The sequence below is a fragment of the Galeopterus variegatus genome, unplaced genomic scaffold (genome assembly GCF_000696425.1).
Source record: "Galeopterus variegatus unplaced genomic scaffold, G_variegatus-3.0.2 Scaffold26554, whole genome shotgun sequence".
Lineage (NCBI taxonomy): Eukaryota > Metazoa > Chordata > Mammalia > Dermoptera > Cynocephalidae > Galeopterus > Galeopterus variegatus.
In genome coordinates, this window is record NW_007752665.1 from 2,167 (window position 1) to 8,758 (window position 6,592).

Consider the following 6,592-nt stretch of genomic DNA (forward strand, 5'->3'; position numbering starts at 1 on the left):
TGAAAACACATTTAAAGGAATTTTAACATGAATTTACTCTAGTTTTGACTAAAGTAAATGTCACCCAAAAATATGTCTGTGTGATAGTACAGTAGAAAGAAAAAAAGAAAGTTAAAAATTAAAATATCAAAACAATATTTTTGATTTTCAAATTAAGGGTCATCAGCTTCCAATGAGTTCCTTTTCAAATATAGTATTAAGGAATTTTTTTCATATTAACTCATATGACAATTTAAATATAATCTATAAAAGAAGTTTATATTCATCAGGAAAACACTTATTATCAAATAGTTGAATGCATTTACTTTTCCAAAAGCCACAGTAATATTTCTAACTTACCACGTGTGTAATGTAAGAATTGTTTCGCAAATTGACCTTCAGCGTCCTTGATTCCCCCACTCTAGTTGGGAGAAACCTGTACATATCTTCCGGGGCATAAACTCCACGGTGAGTCAAATCAAGCTGCCTGCTTTTGGAATAGGTTTAAAGTTAACTATTTTATATATTAAATTATGCAGTGTAGCTTTAATTTTTGTTTTCTCATACAACTTATTTTAGAGTCGTTTTGCAACCGCACCTTACCTCATCTACGTGAAGGTAAAATGGCCACAGTGTCCTAAAAGGTGCTGGTTAGCCGATGCTCTGTAAGCTCTGCCGTCACAGCATTTTCTCATTAAAGCCTGGCTCTCTACCAGCCTCAAACCCTTAGCTCATTTCACCTGGCTACTCTGAACTGTCACATGGATAGAGCCACTCTGCTGACAACACATGGTTTCTTTGGCTACTCCTCAGTCTTTGCCAGCTTCCCTCCCCTCCCTCCTTTCTGTGGCTCTTGCCCCAGGTTTGGCCCTTGTGTCCTCATCCTGACTGTGTGCACTATACTCTCGCTAGGCAATCCCAGCCCACAGTGGGCTCAGTGACCTCGCACCTGTGCAGTGCCCAGACTCACAGCTTAGCTCAGACTTAGCCTCTGAGCAACACACCCGTATATTCAATCCCACACAGTCATCTTCCTCTGGATATCTCAAAGCCATCTCAGTCTCCACAGATGCAACCTTTCTCCTCCAACCTGATCCCCCCACTGGTATCTCCTGTCTCAGAGAAGGGTGTCTGGAGCCGACCTTGACACCCTCTTCTCTCTCCTTTACCCAATCCATCCCTGAGGCCTTCAAGTTTCCTTTCTATATATTCCTCAAATCTGTCCGTTCTCTTCCTCTTCCTTGACACTATCTTACTCCTGGACCACTTAAAAATAGCCTTGACTTATTTTAGCATGTCCACTCTTGCCGCCTCCTAATCGGCCCATACCACGCCAGAGGATCCAGTCATGCCGCAGCTCCGACAGCTCTTCCTCGCCTGATGCACAGGCGCTGCACTGTCTGCACTCTGCCCTCCTCCCCTCCAGCCTCACCTCACACTGCCTTCCCATGCTGTGCTCCAGACCTGCAGCTATCCCTTGCTTCCTGAAGAGCCAACTATCTCTGCCGCCCTGTCCTTCACACAGCCGGGAACTTTTCCATCCTCTTCCCAGGCTATCTCCACTCATCCTCCTCAGTTCAAATGCCCCATTTTTCTGGGAAGTTTCTTTTCCATGTTTCCCTCCAGTCCTTTCCACGTTTGCAATCAAACACTCTAGTGTGATTACTAGGTTGATGTGGCTCCTCCTCCAGAAGGACATGGCTCCTCCAGCCATGGAGGTGGGATGGGGCATTCTGCTCTCATCCCCAGTTCCCCAGAAAAGAGGAGTGCACAGCAAGTATGAGATGAATGGAAGAACAGCCTAGAGTGTGTGTCAAGAACACATATTCTTAAAGGGCTCTAATATCCTCCAAAATGCATCATGTGCTCCAATTAGAAAATAAACAACCACATTTATATTAAATTTGGTAGGCATTTAGCATACATTTTCTTCCGTGCATCTTCCTCCAGAACTAAATCAGACCTAATTATTAGTTAACTAAGGATTATAAAAAACATTTCATTAGGTAGAATACTTAAGTATTATCATTAAAGCTGTGTAAGATGCTGGGATAAAATTTATATTTTAAAGTTTTCAAGAATCTACTTTCATATCCTGCTTATAGGAATGTTAAATGGTACAACCACTTTGGGAAAACTATTTGGCAGCTTATTTTAAAAGTAAACACATTCTTATGTGACCCAGCAATTTTGGGTAAAATTAGGTATTTTTATCCTAAAGAAATGAAAATGAATGTCCACAGAAATGCACATAAAGTTCATAGTAACTTAATTCAAGCCCAAAATTATAAGATACCCAAATGCTGACAGGAAAACAAACTGTGATATGTTTATATAATGGAATACTAAACAATAAAAAGGAACAAACTATATATAGGTACATTCAATAACATGAATAAATCCCCAAACATGTTAGGTTGAGAGAAAAAAGCCAGATACAAAGAGTGCATATGTATACGAAGTTCAAGCAAAACTAATCTACGATGATCGAAATCAGAACAGAACAACTCTTGACTGTAAAGGAACACATAATGTTCTGAGGTGAGAGAATTTTTTTTAAAAAAAATTTGGCAGCTGGTCAGTAAGGGGATATTCCATCTCTTGATTGGAGTGGCAGTAATCCACGTGAACTCATAGGTAAAGTCACTAGGAATTTTACTGAATATAACTATATCTCAATGAAGCACTGAAAAAAAATTTAAAACAACATACCCAGGTATGAGAGCAGAAGCTGCTGACACAGCTTGTCTTCGGGGCTTAACTAAATTATCTATTTTAGCGAGGGTGGCCATGGACACGCATGCACCTTCAGATTCATTTTCTGCTTTGACACTCTGTATAGAAACATCACAGGGTGGGGGAAGAGGAAGTAAGCACTCTAGGAAATATATGGACATTTACCCATCTGAATTCTACCCTTTCCTTTAAATTTTTTTTTAAAAAGTGACTTAGGATTTTTAAATCCCCTAACTGCAAACCCTATACTGTGTACTGTCTAGTTCCTCCTTCTCTCTCCCCCCACCCTCACACACAGAGTATCTTACATAATTACATGAAACATAGGTTTCATGTGCTGTATGGACAATAGAGCAAAACCCAGACCTCAAATATGCTAGTCAATAAGATTAAGATTATAGGGCTATACAACAGAATTAGTAAAACTGGGATAATACCAGGAAAATATTCTGCATTTTCAGGCCAGTTTTTCATGTCAGTTTCACTTAGTATTTTCAATATACACACAATAATTTACTTAAATTCAGTTTAACACTTACTCGTCCAGACAGCTGAAATCTCAGCGTGTGTTTCATGTGAGGCTCTTTAAGTGGGTGACACTCAGCATCCCAAAACTGGGCATAATCCCCCCTATCTCTGGGCAAAAATGTGATGGAGACCTACAAAACACATCCCGAAGAGAAATTCAGACACTGAACATTACACACATGTAGTTAGCTGGATTACCAATTCAAAGTTCTGGCATGAAAAAATTAAAGGAACAAATTCTTTGGCATTGGCTACTTTTCCCACCAAATGAAAAAGAATTTGAATAACTTTATTCCTACTGGGATTGTTACCATACTAGATCCAAAAATACACTTTTGTTTAAGGCTTTATATAACATATTCCTCAAAATGTACCGTGAATGCTTTTCTGGAGGGAAAAAAAGTTATTGAGAAGTACCCGAGCTGTCGAGCACATGATCTACGAGGAAGGTCCAGCTGCACAAACACAAGCCAGCCCTTCCTCGTGAAGCCTACGGAGCCCCCGCCAGCCCAGCAGTCAGAGCAGGAAGGCCCGGCCCTGCCCTGCAGTGCAGAGGACTGGAAGAGTGGAGGGAAGGTGGAACAATACAAGCCTCATGACACCAGATAATCACAGCTCCTGTGAGGACTAAGTTGAGAACTCCATCACAGTCAGCTACCCTGACCACACAGTGCAATGTTATACATACAACGGGCATGTGTACCACCTCTAGAATGCTCAGTAATGAGAAAACTGTAATATTTAAAAACAAAATTTTATTACACTTACCAGCATTAAGAGCCCTAGCTTTATCAAAGAATTTAGTATTAATAACATGGATCATCAATTAGGTTGAAAACGAATCGGTGTCTTTGAGTATGGACTTAAAACTTTAAAACACCAAAGTGACCTAATTTCTGTCCATGCAGAACATAAAAATCAATATACCCAGCAAACCTGAGCTTAAGGCAGGACTGCTCAAGGAGATGAGCACATTGAGCCAAGGGAATCAAACTGCTAAAGAGGATATGACACACAGAAGATGAAGGAAGTGAGAATGAAAAGCCCCACGACCGGAATGGTGAAAGCACACAATTATCAGGAGCCACTGGGGACTACAGTAGCGCATAATCCCAATTACACCCCTTTCAAACACCAAAACAAAACAAGAGGTAAGAAAAAGCTAATATTACTGCATGTTATATGCTAGGTACACACTGTGAACTTTCATGATCATTGTTTCACTTAATCTTCGTACCAAACTGACCAATGCTTCAAAACACTATTGTGTACATCTCTTACTTTTAAGAAATAGATTATAACTAACAAACTCACTATTTATTTTCTTTTGGGATCACATACATCAGTAATTGTGCTATTTGGTAATACTTTCCTAAACGGTCTCAGAATAATGTGCTGTTTTTTCCCTAATATAAATTAAGTAACCATATTTAAAATTCATTTGACAAAAATTTATTGAGTTTCTGCAATGTAATGAATAATTAGTTCAGTGTAGGATATACAGTGATGAACACAATAAAAATCAAAGACCTCATGGAGCTTACATTTCTATTTTAAGTATTGTGTGAAAGGGAGAAATTCCTGGGAGACAATCTAGGCTGCACCTTTTTTAAAAAAACAGCTTTACTGAAATACAATTCACATACCATATGTATTATTTAGATTTTTAATTTTCTGTATATCATGCTGTTTTGACATCTTTAAAAAAAAAACCTATTAGACTGGGCTAACCAACTCTTAAGAGACAGCCAAGGTCTCAGTTAGGACCATGCCTTTGATATGCAATCTCACCAGTGCAGAGCCACACCTCCTCACCTGCCACACACCCGAGGATGCAATACTACTCTGCCTTAATCACCCCAGGGCCCAGTACCATGCAACTAGAGGCCGCCCCTTTAACTCAGAGCCAACCAAAATTATTCAAGCTAGCTTACACCAAACTGTTCACCCTGCCCTGCCTTGACATTCCTGTAGAAATCCCAATAACCCAATAATGGCTGTGGTCTGAACTCTCACCTCACCCGTCATCAGCCACCTGACTACCAAGGTTCTCCCAGTGATGCTGGATGGCATGTGGTAACCTCCCTGGGAACCTGGGAACACAATTAGCTCTGTTTTTCTGAGCCTCTCCTGTGTCTCTTCTTGTGGCCACACCTAATTGACCACCACATAAAAGAACATAAGACACCATACAATCCACCCATTCCAGGTGTGTACAGTCAATGGTTTGTTGCATACTTACAGAACTGTGCAACCATCACCACAAACTAATTTTAAAATATTTTCAACAATCCAAAAGAAATCCTATACCAATAGCAGTCACTCCCCATTCTCCATTCTCACTCCCAGCCCCTTGAAACCACTAATCTACTTTTCTATTCTCTATAAATTTGCCTATCCTAGATATTTCACATAAATGGAATCATAAAATATATAGTCTTTTGTCACTAGCTTCTTTCACTTAGCATAATGTATTTAAGGTTCATCCACTGATGGAGTTTGGATGTGTTGTCCCCTCCAAAACTCATGTGGAAATTTGATCTCCAATGTGGCAGTGTTGGAAACTGATTGAGTCATGGGGGCAGATCCCTCATGAATGGATTAATGCTCTGCCTGGGGGTGGGGGGATTAATGAGTGAGTTCTTGCTCTATTAGTTCCTGTGAGAGCTCATTGCTTAAAAAGACCCTGGCACCTCCTCCCTCTCTCTTGCTTCCTCTCGCCACGTGATCTGCTTGTACCCACTGGCTGCCTGCCACTTTCCACCATGAGTAGAAGCAGACTGAGGCCCGTGCCAGATGCAGCTGTCCCAGAATCGTAAGCCTAATAAACCTCTCTTCTTTATAAATTACCCAGTCTCAGGCAATTCTGTTATAGCAACACAAAATGGACTAAAACATCCATCTAGACATAGCATGTATGAGTAACTTCACTCCTTTTTACTGCGAAATAATATTTCATTGTGTGGATAAACCACATTTTGTTCATCTACCCATCAGCAGTTGAACATTTTGGGTTATTTCCATCTTTGTTAGCTATTGTGAATAACACTGCTATAAACATTTGTGTACAAGTTTTTGCTAGAATCCTATTTCAATTTTTTTTTGTATATAACTAGAAGTGAAATTGCTGGGTCATATGGTAATTCTATATTTCACTTATTTAGGAACTGCCTAACTGCTTTCCACAGTGACTGTACCATTTTACACATTACCATCAGCAATACAGGAGGGCTCCCAATTTCTCCACATCCATACCCACACTAGTTATTTTCTGTTTTTTGGGTTTTTTTTAAACATAGCCATCTTAATGGGTCTGAAGTGCTACCTCACTTCCAGTTTTTTTTTTTTT

The 6,592-nt window shown here is 39.9% G+C and overlaps 1 long non-coding RNA gene across 1 annotated transcript; it reads right to left on the reverse strand.

The window, feature by feature from the left end:
- Nucleotides 1–72: 72 nt before the first annotated feature.
- Nucleotides 73–3,512, reverse strand: LOC103583710. Its single transcript, XR_549884.1, has 3 exons — nucleotides 3,255–3,512; nucleotides 2,692–2,813; nucleotides 73–469 (listed from the first exon to the last, which is right to left on the reverse strand). It is a non-coding gene; the product is annotated as an uncharacterized LOC103583710 (long non-coding RNA).
- Between the last annotated feature and the right edge of the window lie 3,080 nt (nucleotides 3,513–6,592).